Below are 16,461 nucleotides of genomic sequence, written 5' to 3'. Positions count from 1 at the left end.
TGAAAATGTAATTCCTGTTATTTAAGTAGAATTTTGAGCCATATCAATGTTTTTTTTTCAAAATTTAGGAAATGTATTTGCATATCTTTAAAACCTTATAAAATGGAATTGAGCAAAGTTATGAAGCTGAAAACAATTTTGTTGTACTTCAATAAAGCAGAAGATCTATTTTGCAAGGTTTCACTTTTATAACACATATTTTTAAAGGTCATCAAAGGTCAGGGCCCTCTAGAGAGAGAAGGAGTGGAGGTAGTTGCTTCAAATACCTTCCCGGGACATACTTTAGTCTGTAGATTCATCCCTGAAAGTTTCATTTTCCTAACCTAAACCCTTTCTGAGATAGCAAGAAGTCAATTAACTAGAATTTTAGCCATTCATTTTCCGAAACTATTCTAAAATTTTTCTCTCTTCATTGAAGCATTTTCAAATAAAATTGCTGTAAAATCAATAATGCTGTTAGTTCAAAATTATCCTTCTTGGCTTTGTCTTTTCTTCATTTTTTTCGTACGACCTGTTTAGCCAATACGGTTTCATAGTCTTTTAAGATCTAAGCAAAGTTTTGTCTGTTACACTCAGTTCATGCCTATGTAATTTTTTAACGCAAAAACCCTTACGAATAACGGATGTAACAAAATCACTGCATTGTTCAATGCAGGTGTTGAATTGCAAAAACTAGTAGGACATTACTTATACAGCACAGGCATAGGCTAAATCCGTCTCTATGAGTCAAGACAAATATATTGAAAGGCCTAGCCTATGATAGATATGCTTATTTAATTACATGATTTTTATCTTCTTATGTTCATTTCTCCGGAAATGTCCCCTCCCAGGCCTCGAGGATTATATTTTTCTTTGAATCATATATTAAGTCATATTTTAATAGACGACCCCTAATGATTACTTTTTCATTTATTTCTATTATATGGGTTAAAAAAGGAGTCAATTCAAAATAAAGGATGCGTTTTTTAACGCCTCAGTGGAAATATTTTGATCCAGCCGTTGAAACGTTGCGACACATACAGTTACAGCAAAAAACATATAGAATTTGGTGGATCAAACCAAAACAATCGTTTTATCTTGAAGACATAGCAGTGTGAACCAAGGATTTCAAAAACCAGAAAGAAACCTTTGTTGGCGGTATTGAAGAAAAAGCATAAAGAGCTCACAAAAACACATCCTGTCTATTATAGAGTAATATTCGAACAAAAGTTTTATCCTAATCACAGTATAAGTATATATACACGAACAGTGGCGAAAACTCCTATACTCTTCGTTGGAGATTTTTGAAACACATCAATCTAGCCTTCTCTTCATGACTCCACATCTTCGCGCACGCGCAATGACAAATATTTACCGTAGTGCATACGCTGTGATCAGTTATTACATATCTGACTGAATGCCAAGAAGTAACTAAAACTAATGCTGTGATGCACTGGGAACTCCCCAGTCAGCGCGCTATCATGTATCATTTTTGGACAAACTTTTCGCTACTGTTCGTATATATCCTAATCACAAAAAAAACAACAAAAAACAAAAGAACAGAATTCCAGAAACATCACCGTCCTACTTCAGGTACGTCTGAAGAGTTCTTTTCGGAGGGGGCCCTATGATGTTTTTTTTATACTTTGAATAAAAATCTCATAAATTGGGAATAATTTAAGATCTCTGAAGGCGAGAGGGTGGAGGAGCACCCTCCAGTCCATGCTCCTGGCCCCCTTGTATACGAAAACTACTAGTTGAAATATACTAAACAAGAAACTGTAACTTAGGCTATTAAAAATTTATTTATATCAACCGTCATAAACAATAAACTGGTTAGAAAGAAGAAAGACATACTTCCTAAACTCTTAATAATTGCATATATATATATATATATATATATATATATATATATATATATATATATATATATATATATATATATATATATATATATATATATATATATATATATATATATATATATATATATATATATATATATATATATATATATATAATTATAACATATGTAATTACAATTTAGATACGAAAACTGGAAATAACAGTAGTGTTCCCTGACTATGATAAGGCTTCCTCCATAGAACAGTTTAGCTCCAAACATTCAGAATATTCAGACGAATCTGAAAAAAAAAACTTGTATAATATAATTAAACCTATGTATCATTAAACATATGTAATATAATTAAAACACTCCAAGAAGTTTCCAACGACCCTAAAAAAGCCTGAACCAATCAATCAATTTATTCATGAATTTTTTTTTCCAATAACGTGATAAAACACGTTAAATGTACAAATTTGAACATAAAGAGTATACTTATTCGAAAAGCCAGACTACATCTTCCCAGCTGCGCCCCCTCACGTAATTCAGCTACAGAACCCCCTAAACTACAGAAATTCTAATTGCGCATTTATGACTTTCATATTTCGCCAAACTAATAAGTATCGAGTGCCAGGGATGTAAGAAGGAACCAGAATTTTCTTGAATTTCTGAGCACCTCTTACACAAATTTTCAATCAAAATGTTTTTTTACCCCCCCCCCCTCCTGATCAAACTTATTTTTATTGTTCCCCTGCTTTCCGAAACAAACCCTATACTTTACAAATCCTATGTACATGGCTGCTCTGAGTTCATCCCTTCTAGAAAGTGACTTGCTGTTACGCTTGAACTTAAAATTGGAAACATCCAATAGTTTCGAGACAAAAAAAAAAAAAAAAAAAAAAAAAAAAAAAAAAAAACACTCAATAATAATATTCAGTATCATAGCAAGAGAATGTCGTTGGCACAGCGAGACTAGTTCATAGTAATATTATTATGTCTCCTGTTTACCTTCAACAGGAAACCACAGAATATTAAAAAAAAAGCTTCAGTCAGAGATGACTTATGAGATGAAAGAAGTAATATTTAAAATTCATTTCGAAGGAATTTTAGTAATTTTACGAAGGCAAAAAGATTTGCAAAACACCACATTATAGCTGGCACCAGGAATCTTGCGAAAAAAAAAGGAAAATGATGGGTGCTCACGAAAAAGATTAATCGCAACACTTAAACTATAACACCAAAACCCATAGATAAATTTCCTAAATTTGTTTTAATTTACTAGCCCGTTTTTCAATAGTATTTACATATAACTCCCTACAAATTAAACTCCCTTAAAGTCAGAAATCTACAAATACAGATTATTATTCAAGAAACTTATTTCTTTTAATTGCAGATTCCCCCATAAAGTCTCAAACACCCTTTTGTAGTTATTGCCCACTTTGGGATCCCCTGACTCAATCGGTCCTCAGTACCATTTAACAGAGCTAAGATTCTACCACCACTACTACTAACAACTCACTGCAGCACCAAGCCACTCGAGGCAAACACAGCTACGCATGCTCCTCCTCCATCCCAATATATTCAAAACCTCCCTTTTTACGCCCTCCCAGGAAGTTCCCATTACCTTTAAATCTTTCATTGACATCCTCCCACCCCAGACAAGGACGACCTACTTTCCGTTTAGCCCTAGACGATTGGCCAAAATGGACAATCTGTCATCCATCATCCGTAGAAGGTGCCCCAGCCATCTCAACCTTTCTTTCAATATAGCCCTAGAAAACCGGATTGAACCACATTTTTCGTAAAGCCTATTTTTGAAATACCGTCAGTCAGCCGGGTATTCAGAACAATCCGTAGTCAATTTCTCTGTAAAACATCTAGAAAATCTTTTTCCGCTTTTCCGAGCGCCCATGCTTCAGAGCCATATATGACCACTGTTATCACTGTAGCTTCCAATATTCTAATCTTGGTTCAAAGACTGATCTTCCTAACTTTTTTTGACAGTGAAAAAAAAAAAAAAAAAAAAAAAAAAAAAAACACTCCAAGCCTTGGCCATGCTACTTTTAGCATCTTCACTGCCCCACCGTCTTTACTAATGATACTACCAAAGTAAGTGAAGCTGCCCATCTGATCAATCTTTTTGCTATCTAACGTCACCTTTTCATCTTCACTTATTCCTAGTCTTAGTGACTTAGTCTTCTTAACATTAATTTCCAAACCTATTCTAGCACCCTGAACTCGTAAAACCTCTAGAAGTTTATTCCTTTTGCTCACACTTCCATCTAGGATGCTTAAATCATCAGCATAAATTAAACTAAGAAAAAGTTTTTCCTCCACATTTGATTCCATGGTCTTCCATTGCTTTTCCTGAGCTCTTTAAGACAAAGTCCATCAAAAAATCTATATAAAGAATCCCTCTTTCTTAAAAACTATCACGGCGAATACAAGATACATATCATGCCGAGGGGTGAGAAGGGGGTTGGATTCTGCCTTTTCACGCCAGAATATTTTGAAATGGTTGAGGTTATTTATAGTAGATTTTCACCCACCCAACTCGACGTTCATTTTCGTCCAGATGAAATCCCCAATTGGGCAACAAACTTAAACCTATCCACCCAATATTCCATGACATGTGATTTAGCTAATGTCGATATTAAAGATAATGACGAATTTATCACCGTACCTGTTGAAAATCCTGATCAGATAATAATTGCTGCTCAAATAAGTGCTCAGAATTTTAAATATGATGCGTCTCTGCTCAATGCACTTGAAGATATGTATTTAGCAGCTATTGATCGGAATGCCACTGTACTCTTGGTTCAAGATGGCGTGGAAGCTGTTGGCTGTGGTATTGCTGAGTATGAGGGAAGTAGAGCCGCAGTTTATTTCTTTTCTGTAAATGAGAAGTATCGACGAAGGGGAATCGGGACTAAATTGATTCGTCGTATTGTTTGCATCGCTAAGTCAAGAGGGATGACCGAAGCAGTGTTGCTTGCCGAAGGGGATGATGCGAGAAGAGTCTATGAAAAAGCAGGATTTAAAGTCTATGACACGTTGTCAACATGGAATTTTCAGCAGGTGTCTGAAGGTATTTAATCGCAGGATGACCTGCCTTTCTTTTTTTCTGCTCTATTTATTGGTTATGACATTGCCGAGTAGTAGGGTGGTAGGAATGCTAAACATTTGTCTATTAATGGAAAATATCGAAGAAAGAAAATTGGCGCTAAATTAATTCATTGTATTATGAAGAGTATGGTATAACAGCATTTTAATTATTTAAAGTCTTTAATTATTTAAAGACTTTAATTATTTAAAGGCTTTAATTATTTAAAGACTTCAATTATTTAAAGTCTTTAATTATTTAAAGACTTTAATTATTTAAAGTTTATCATTCTTATTGCACAATTATCGTTTACTTTCCCTTTCCTTGGGCTACCAAAGAATTTTTTTTCAGAAACTCTTCAAAGGATGAATGTATTTTCAAAGTTTGATCAAGCCTAAAATTGTCGTTCAATTTCAAAGCAGATGGGGTGGCTTTTGGATGTTGAAATACTATTTTAAGTTAAAATACCTATACCTTGCCTCACAAGTACATAAAGATTCAACACTGTGGGGGGAGAGGATGTAAAAAAAAGCTTTCCAGGGAATGGAGGAAAATATAAAGCAGTTTATGTTCAGGTCACTTTGTTTTCGATTTTGAATATATTTTATCTCAATGCTATAGACTAGTATATTCTGGTGTTATGAAAGTTTCCCCTCTGTGTCCTTTGTGGCTAAAAATAATCAACAATATGTGGTTTGTTATGATAAAATAGCGATAACATTCATTTTACTATAATATTTTCTATTTTACTTGATATTCTATTACTATGCGTAGATGTCTCTCAGCATTTGAAATTTTTTAAGGCTCTTGTCTAAGCATTTGTGTAAACCATATTTAAGGCGCTAACAATTTAAATTGAAAATGTTGATTGAAAACTTAAGTTAAAGGTACTCAGAAATTCAAGAATATGCTGGTTCCTGCTTACATCCCTGGCACTCAGTACTTGTTAGTTCAGTGAAATATGTAAGTCATAAATGTACAATTAGAACTTCTGTAGTTTAGGAGGGTTTAAAGCTTATGCGTGGGAGGGGTGTACAACTGGGACGAAGTATTGTTCTAATACTATGCGTAGATGTCTCTCAGCATTTAAAATTTCTGAAGGCTCTTGTCTAAGCTTTTGTGTAAACCATGTTTAAGGCGCTTACAAAGTAAGAGGCAAGGTAGATGGCGTTTATTAATTTTGGAAGTTTATCATTACAATGGCACAATAGGTTGATACTGCTCTGAACTTATCTGAAGTCAAATTATTGCAAAACTTTCTCGTATAAAATAACTCTATTTCTTATTTAGAAAGGAGTAATAGTCCTTAGCAGAAACTATAGGATGTAAAACCACTGGTGGAAATGGGCTAAGAAATTTTTGTTCTCGTGGGATCCATTTGATCAAGAGGTGTTTTTGTTGAGAACTTGTGTAAATCTCTGCAGATCTTACTTCATTTTTCGTTCAAACCATTAGGTTTGTTCTTGCGAGTCCTTGAAGACTTGAAGGGACAGACTCCAACCCCCTTCTCACCCCTCGGTATGATATGTATCTCGTATTCGCCGTGATAGTTTTTAAGAAAGAGGGATTCTTTATATAGATTTTTTGATGGACTTTGTCTTAAAGAGCTCAGGAAAAGCAATGGAAGACCATGGAATCAAATGTAGAGGAAAAACTTTTCTTAGTTTAATTTATGCTGATGATTTAAGCATCCTAGATGAAAGTGTGAGCAAAAGGAATAAACTTCTAGAGGTTTTACGAGTTCAGGGTACTAGAATAGGTTTGGAAATTAATGTTAAGAAGACTAAGTCACTAAGACTAGGAATAAGTGAAGATGAAAAGGTGACGCTGGATAGCTAAAAGATTGATCAGATGGGCAGCTTCATTTACTTTGGTAGTATTATTAGTAAAGACGGTGGGGCAGTGAAGATGTTAAAAGTAGCATGGCCAAGGCTTGGAGTGTTTTTTTTTTTGTTTTTTTTTCACTGTCAAAAAAAGTTAGGAAGATCAGTCTTTGAACCAAGATTAGAATATTGGAAGCTACAGTGATAACAGTGGTCATATATGGCTCTGAAGCATGGGCGCTCCGAAAAGCGGAAAAAGATTTTCTAGATGTTTTACAGAGAAATTGACTACGGATTGTTCTGAATACCCGGCTGACTGACGGTATTTCAAAAATAGGCTTTACGAAAAATGTGGTTCAATCCGGTTTTCTAGGGCTATAGTGAAAGAAAGGTTGAGATGGCTAGGGCACCTTCTACGGATGATGGATGACAGATTGTCCATTTTGGCCAATCGTCTAGGGCTAAACGGAAAGTAGGTCGTCCTTGTCTGGGGTGGGAGGATGTCAATGAAAGATTTAAAGGTAATGGGAACTTCCTGGGAGGGCGTAAAAAGGGAGGTTTTGAATATATTGGGATGGAGGAGGAGCATGCGTAGCTGTGTTTGCCTCGAGTGGCTTGGTGCTGCGGTGAGTTGTTAGTAGTAGTGGTGGTAGAATCTTAACTCTGTTAAATTGTACTGAGGACCGATTGAGTCAGGGGATCCCAAAGTGGGCAATAACCACAAAAGGGTGTTTGAGACTTTATGGGGGAATCTGCAATTAAAAGAAATAAGTTTCTTGAATAATAATCTGTATTTGTAGATTTCTGACTTTAAGGGAGTTTAATTTGTAGGGAGTTATATGTAAATACTATTGAAAAACGGGCTAGTAAATTAAAACAAATTTAGGAAATTTATCTATGGGTTTTGGTGTTATAGTTTAAGTGTTGCGATTAATCTTTTTCGGGAGCACCCATCATTTTCCTTTTTTTTTTGCAAGATTCTTTATTTCTAAATTCAATTATGGCTTCCTCGATTTTTTCTCATCTAGCTTACACTCTGTGATTTTCAACATCCTCGAAAAAACTGTAAGCATGGAAAGCAAAACTGTAAGCATCCTCGAAAAAACTCGGTTTTCCTCGAAAAAACTGTAAGCATGACAATTTAATATTTTACCTCAATTGATAATTATTCTAATAAAAGCTAACATAGAATAAATTATATTTCAGTTTATAAAAAAAAAATAGTGCGTGTGAACAAGATTCTAGTTGGCTATGAAAATCCTAAACTGAAAAAAATTGATCATTTTTGTGGTTGCCAAAATCGAGAAATAGCTCTGAGTGAAAAACTTCCAGGTTCTTAAATGAAAACATCGCCCCTAAAGAAATGTATCAAACAGTTTGCGGTAACGAACTGAATGTAAGGAGCGACCCGGCTCAAAAGTAACCGAAATAATAAAAAATGGAATCTTGACACCAATAGATACAAAGAAAGAATCTTGATTTTAATAGATTTAATAGATTAGTAAAGAATAGAATTTTTACGCTGATTTTAAATATACAAGTTTCATCAAGTTTAGTAACACTCATCAAAAGTTAGGAGCCTGAGAAATTTGCCTTATTTAAAAAAAAAGGGGGAAACACCCCCTAAGTCACGAAATATTAATGAAATTCACACCATCAGATTCAGCATATTCGAGATCCCTGTTGCAGAATTTTCAAGCTTCCATCTGCAAAAATGTAGAATTTTGTATTTTTTTACCAGAAGAAAGATCACGGCTGCGTGTTAATTTGTCTTTTTTTGTATGTTTTCCCCAGGGGTGATCGTACCGACCCAGTGGTTCTAGAATTTCACGAGAGGACTCATTCGAACGGAAATTAAAAGTTCTAGAGCCCATTTTAAGTGACCAAAAAGTTGGAGGACAACTAAGCCCCTTCCCATGCTCACGTTTTCCCCCAAAGTCACCAGTTCAAAGTTCTGAGATATCCATTTTGTTCAGTTTAGTCGACAATTTTAACAACTATGTCTTTGAGGCTGACTTAATTACCCACAGTCCCCGGAAGAAGGACTGGAAGTTATGAGCTTTGCCCATAGTTTACATATAGTATTGGTTATTCATAAGTACGCAGACGTTTTCAGAGGATTTTTCTGGTGCGGAGTCTGGGGGATTTAGTAACGTAGAAGAATCTTCCCTTGGAAGAAATTTTTATGGGGAAGAGAATTTCCATGATGGGGGAACTGGATTTTCCATCATTATTAAAAAAAAAAAAACAATCAGAAATTGAATAAAAAAAAATCAACTTGCTCAACTTTCATTTTCATAAAAATAGTTTCAACCTCTTTGGCCGTTCTGTTACTATGCCTAACAAAATTAGTTCCGCACATATCGCTAATTTGAGTTACGTAGAAGAGTCTTTACATGCAGAAATTTCTCATGGGGGGAAGGGAATTTTCCATGGAGGGGGAGCTGGATTTCCCAACATTAGTTAAATAACGATCAGCAATTAAATAAAAACAAATTTTTTGGACTGAAAGTAAGAAGCAGCATTCAAGCTTAAAACGAACAGAAAATATCACGTATATGAGCAGGGGGGAGTGCCTCTCTTCAATAGCTCGCTTTTCAGCTAAAGTTTATTTTTTAACTTTTAAAAGAGGTTATTATTCTAATTAAACAGCCTTTATGATTCAAGAGTCTTCCAGTAGTGTCTAGAGTTAATTTAAATCTGAAATTTCGGAAGGTTGATTACCTCCAACAAACACAAATTATACAACAAACACTCCAACTCCACTCCAACTTTTAAAGAGACTTTTAAACACTCCAACTTTTAAAGAGATGGATTTTTTGGCGGTTCGAAATTTAGCTGGACTTCAATAAATTTGAGAGCCTTCTAAAGCCAAAGCTGGCTAGGACCAGCGGCGTCTGACGTCAGTAGTGAGGTAATTATCCACTGCTAACAGACTGTCGAAGTAAACGAATCGTTCCAGTATTTCCAATTGCTTACCATCAATTACTATAGTTGGAGCGTTTGAGGTGCTCCAGAATGAAACAACCATGACTAAATTCTAAATGAATTAATCTGCACCCCAAACAATTTTGTTGCTTTTTAGATGCTGTTTGCCTGTCTTTGGTAGTCTTGGGTTTTCGTAGCTAGTTGAACAATATCACAAGCATACGCCAATTGTGTCCAGCAGGATTCCACCTATTTTTTCCATACTTGGGTGACATCAGGGAGATGATGGCATGTAGTAAAGATTAATCAAATGCGGGGCGAGGACGTAACCCTGGAGGTCTCCTTGAGATTTGTCCCAAGATCTTGAAATTTCAGTCCTGAGCTCGGACTGGTGGTATGTTGTTATTTAGAATACTGGGAACTTTTTCGGACCTTGGAGTTTTTCATCTGTAAATCTTGGAGTGTTGTTAATTTCACAGTAGCAACCGTGAACACGATGAAATGGTCCAATAAAATTAAAAAAAATTGAAACATAAGTTCAAAAGAATGTACATCAGTTTTTTAAGGCAGCGGAATAACTGGAAATGGGGTTTAGGTTTTGCAACCATCATTGATAAGAGTTCTTTGTAAAGCAGGATTTTTTCTTTTTAAGATGTTCAAAGGTTTTTTTTAAGTCATCCGGAACAACAGAAATGATTTTGATGTTAAAGGTTCTGCTTTTCAATTGTTACTGTCAGCGAGAAAAGAGGTTGCAAAGTAAAAAAGTATTTGGAAAAATAAGATAGACAACTTTTAAGATTAGTTAATGTTCGCCAACAAAATTATACAACAAACACAAGCCATTAATCCCCAAAACAAATTATTTATGACCTATAAAGAAGGGAGAGACATACTATTTAATCGCTATAAAACGAAAAATAGATAAAAGAGAGAGAGAGAAAAAAAAACAAAGAAAGAGCTGGAAATATTTCAGCGATCTGTAAGAATTTATTCTGGTCATACAGTAAATTGTCTATTTTACATCCTCCAGGATACCCGTATTTTTAGCTTTCTTCTTTTCTTTATGTTCAATGAAAATATTACAATGACATTCATGCTGAAGCTTTTATTGCTCAAACACAACTAAAGAATGAAAATCTCCCATATCAGACACATTCGCATGAACCTATTCCATCAGGTTGAACATACCAAAAGAGAGAAAATTAGAAAAAATTATGAGTAAGGCAAATCATTGTAAAAGTTTCCAGCTATCAGCCTAGTATCTTACCTGTCTTTAATTATAAGCGTTAAATTAGTATTCAACTACCCCATCTTTAATTAATTTATCAATAACAATTCATCATTTGCAGTTTAATTTATCAATGTCATTTGTTAACATATCACGGATTTATTTTATCTGCATGAACATGTAAGCTCATGGTCTTTTGTGCAATGACCATAAAAAAAAATTTCATGGTTTGTGTAATGTTAACTGTTTTGCATACTTTAATCTTCCTCTCTACCTCCACCAGAGTCAGGAGTTTCATTATCAATGTTGAGATAAGTTTTCTGTAGAGATAGAAAATTCAGGGATTAATTATTATGCTATATTGAAATACTTTTTTTTTTTTTTTTGTTTTTTTTTTTTTTTTTAGATCGTATGTTTACCTTGAGATGGCCTTCCCACTGCATTATTCTGTTGTTGTTTTTTTTCTCGTTGTTTTTCATGTTCTTCCTGTTTCATCGCGTAAAGCAGTTTGTAATTTCAAATTAGGGATTTCAAAGTTTCTTTTAGCAGGTTGAAAAGGCCTTGGCGAGAATACGTACAGTTTGGATAGGCTCACATAGAATTTCTTTTTTTTTCATAATTTAATCTTATGTATAATCCCAATTAGGCTTTTATAATTAGGCTTTATTATTAGCGTATTCAAATTTTAATCAATTAGAGTTCTTCGTTATAACCTTATTTTATATTTATTGATACTACAATATTATATTCGTTAGTATTAAACAAACTTTTACGCTTTTTGGTTCTACTATTTTTTTAACGAAATATATAGTCTAGAAAGTTGTGCATTTTCAAAGATGCCATAAAAAGTCTTTTCACACCCCACCCCATATGAGGGGGGTAAACACTCGAGTCCTTTGGAGGATTCGACACTAATCCAATAAACATTTCTCCTGTGTTGTTCCATAATCGTGACAGACACGTCATCGTTGCTGCAACTCGTCACAGGTTCTTGGAATTGCAACTGCATTTTCTTCAGATTGTTAAATCTTCTTTTTAGGAAACATTCCTAAAAAAAAGTGATGTGTTGTAATCCTTAGCATTATCCACCGCCTTTGTCTAACGAGATTTAATTTGAACTAAGTTTATTGTGCACTCTAAAAAGCTTTATTCAATCTTCTGTCCAAAAAAATGTATTTTTTCAATCTTCTGTCCATGAGTGTATTTTAAAAGAAAATTTACTTTTGGCTTATTTTCACAAGGATGGAGTTGAACTTATGCTCCCCTCCCATCCTCATGAACCAGCCACCTCTTGAACATAAAGGCAAATTTATCCACCCAGTTCCACTCGAGCCAAAGTAAGGTTGAACTAGTGCTCTTCGTTGAGTTCAACAAAAGATGGAGGAGAGGAGGGAGGAAGGAAACACCAACTTTTTTGAATAAATCATTACGAGAACACAAGTTTACGTAGATGGATGACTTCCATTCAGCTCACACGCCTCGTGGTAATGAGACCTACACTCGGAGCTTTTTGTGTTTCTAACCATAATATAAATGAAGATAAGTAGCCAAGGTCTTTCTTTTCTTCCTTTGTTGGAGTTCACTTTTGATAAAGCTGCTAACTGCATTGCATTTTAGGTAATAGTAATATGTTTGGTTTTAGACATATCAATGCATAAACCTTCAATCTTGATGAAAATATATCTCTGAAATGTCACATTTTAAGTAACACAGGATGAAAAATGTTATATGTTTATATGTTAATATGTTATATGTTAAACGTTTTAAACATAAAACGTTATAAGAAATCTTATAACGTTTTAAAGCGTTATTGGTGCACAGAACTTGATCGAAGATTATTACCTTAAAATCACAGTAGCGAGTAACAATTTTGTCATATCACTGATGTCGTTTTAATTGTGCGTCAATGCACATAATCAATCAATCAATCAATCAATCAATTTATTTAAAAGAAACAGGGAAAAAATTTACAAAACTTTTCATCCCCACAAAGGCTCTTTGGCCTTTGAGAGTGGGAGACTAAACATAACAGTAATAATTGCATTGAAATCAAACGGAAGGACAAGAAGGAGAAAAAAAAACGAAAAAAAAAATTATAATCAAACAACAACAACAAAAACTACCATTCCAATCAAAATAAATGAATGAAACAAATTGAAAGGAAAGATAGAGCGGAAAGGAGAAGGGAGGAGACAACTAACTCTCTAGGCATAGGAGGTGATCGGTTAGCTCTTTTTAAATTGTAAATTATCATACTGGAGTCTACCAACATTTTAACTTCCCAGGAGATAGATTAGCTTCCAAAATTTCAGCTTTAAATGAACCCTAGACTTTACTAGATGGTGATTTATCAATAACAGCGCTCCTATATCCCCTAATATCTTGTATTGATCCTACCGGTATTCTTCGGTTTACTATAACATAATCAATAATATTTTCCGTCTTACCATTATGTGAATACACTTTTAACTTTTGGGCAACTTTATGACCCAACTCTGTATTGGTTGTATCTAGATTGTTATACCTGTAATCTAGATGTTATACCTGTATATCTAGATTGTTATACCTGTAAAATTGCAGCAGTCTGTAACCATTACTATTTTCTTTTCTTACGCCAAATTCACCTAGGAAAGGATACCATCTGTCCCTATTTCTACCAGCCGGGGCGTTAAAATCTCCTCGTAAAAAAAAAAAAAATTTCTAACTGGGGCCCTGGCTATTAGCTCCCTTAACTGTAAGTAAATTCATCTGATTCACAAGTATATCCGTGAGTCGCTTCAGCAGGGGCATATACTACTATAAATGGTACCCTGAACATTTTAGTCATAAAGTGAGCGATTAGTATTTTATTATTAAGACAAGAATTCCTAGCCTAAACAAATTCCATATAGTCATTCCATAATGTCACGCTTCCTGCTCCTGGGATACGAGTTTCCGAAACTCCTTATAAGTCCAGTTCAAATCTTCTGAACTCGTCGGTCAAAATATCGACACGATAATCATTGTTAAACGTCGTAACATTACAAGCTCCAATGTAATGTTGTTTAAATCATTGAAATTATTTTAGCGTTAGCAAAGGCAATGGTCCCAAATGCCAGGGTAAAACGGGGACCATCGTATCTTCTTAAGTCTTCACCGAAGCTCTTAGGTCAGCTTAGATACGGAGAGCAAGAAGTTCCTTTGACCTCCAGTATGAATGGAGGCTTTTTGCAATCCTGGGCCCGTCTTGGTCAAAACATGGTTTTCAGCACTTGGCAATGCTCATCTAACAACAAGAGTCAAAATCCAGCACAAAAAAACTCGAGCCCATTACCTCAGATTCATTATATATTCAAGCCTACAAATATAATTCCATTATGGGGATTCTAGAATAGGTTTTAAAATTAATTTTAAGAAAACTCAGTCGCTAAGGCTAGGAATAAGTGAAGATGAGAAGATGATACTCCGTAACGAAAAGATAAATCAGGTTGATAGCTTGCACTTGCCTTGGTAGTATCAAACAGTTCGTGGTAACAAACTGTAGTAAGGAGCGACCCGGCTCAATAGTAACCAAAACTGGAATTTTGATACCAATAGCTACATCAAAAGAATCGCATTTTAATGTTGATTTTAAATATATAAGTTTCATCAAGTTTAGTCTTACGGATCAAAAGTTACGAGCCTGAGAAAATTTGCGTTATTTTAGAAAATAGGGGGAAACACCCCTTAAAAGTCATAAAATGTTAACCCTATTATCCTATTATCAGAGAACTAATAACCCTATTATTAGAGAACCCTTATAGAAGTTTCAAGCTCCTATCTACAAAAATGTGGAATTTTGTATTTTTTGTCAGAAGGCAGATCACGGATGCGTCTTTATTTGTTTGTTTGTTTTTTGTTTGTTTTTTCCAAGGGGTGATCATATTGACCCAGTGGTCCTAGAATATTGCGAGAGGGCTCATTCTAACGTAAATGAAAAGTTCTAGTGCCCATTTTAAGTGACCAAAAAATTGGAGGGCATCTAGGCCCCCTCCGACGCTAATTATTTTCCCAAAGTTAACGGATCAAAATTCTAGGATATCCATTTTATTCAGTGTAGTCAAAAAACCTTATAACTGTGTCTTTGGGGACGACTTACTTCCCCACAGTCACCGTGGGAGGGGCTACAAGTTATAAACCTTCACAAGTGCTTACATATAGTAATGGTTATTGGGAAGTGTACAGTCGTTTTCAGGGGGATTTTTTGGCTGGGGAGGGGCTGAGAAGAGAGGGAGATGTTAGAGGAACTTTCCATCCAGGAATTTGTCATGGTGGAAGAAAATTTTCACGAAGGGAGCTCAAGATTTTCTAGCATTATTAAAAAAAAAACAATGAAAAAATAAATATGAAAAAGTTTTTTTCAACTGGAAGTAAGGAGCAGCATTAAAACTTAAAAGGAAAAGAAATTATCACGCATATGAGGGGCTCACCTCCTCCTATTACCTCGCTCTTTACGCTAAAATATTTTTAGTAATTTCAACTATTTATTCTACGGCTTTTGTGATTCAGAGGTCATTCATAATGAATTGGGACAAAATTTAAGATTTTGTGTAAAGAGCGAGGTACTGACGAGGGGGTGAGCCCCCTCATATATATAATAAAAACATGAGAATACAAAAGTTCGTTACGTAAGCTAATTTACAAGTTACGTATACCTTTTACTAATAAAAACATTCGTAAAAAATTGAAAGTTCTAGTTGCCTTTTCAAGTAATCTAAAAATAGGAGGGCAACTAGGCTTACTCCCCCGCTCTTTTTTCTCAAAATCATTCGACCAAAACTATTAGAAAACCATTTAGCCAACTATTCCTCTGCGGAGAGCCAAAATCAAAACATGCATTGATTAAAAAACGTTTAGAAATTAAATAAAAAAATTTTTTAAATTGAAAGTAAGGAGCGACATTAAAACTTAAAACGAACAAAAATTACTTCGTATATGAAAGGGACTGCCTCCTCATCAACGCCCCGCTCTTTACACTAAAATTTTTTACAGTTTTAAAAAGAAGAGTTGAGAGAAAGATTCAAACTTTAGCGTAAGGAGCCTGGCGTTGATAAGCAAGCAGCCCCTTTCATATACGAAGTAATTTGTGTTCGTTTTAAGTTTTAATGTGGCTCCTTACTTTTTGTTAAAAAACTTGTTTTTTTATTTAATTATTAGTAAGGACGGTGGGAGCAGTGAAGATGTTTGAAGTAGAATAAAAAAACGCTTGGGTTGTTTTTCACAGTTAAAAAAAGTTTAGCACGTACAAAATCAACAAATTAAAGAGTATTAACTTTATATTTAGTGGAAACATTTAGTTAGTTTGATACTTAAAAACGAATAAAATTATTCTACGACTTCGTCCCACAATGATGTTCATGCTGTGGCTTACAGCATCTATAATCAGTGTGGGTATGACAAGTGTAGCTAGCTGCTTTTTCCCAGTTTCTATCATCTTTTCTGTGACTTCTTTAATAGCCTCTTCAGTAGGTAGTGTTCTTAGGTTTGGTAAGTTAAGTTTTGATATTTCATCTTTCAACTTAGCAATTTTTTGTCAGAG

This window comes from Artemia franciscana, chromosome 5 (assembly GCF_032884065.1).
Source record: "Artemia franciscana chromosome 5, ASM3288406v1, whole genome shotgun sequence".
Lineage (NCBI taxonomy): Eukaryota > Metazoa > Arthropoda > Branchiopoda > Anostraca > Artemiidae > Artemia > Artemia franciscana.
The sequence above is the reverse complement of the archived record's forward strand: the minus strand, read 5'-3'. Positions refer to the sequence as shown.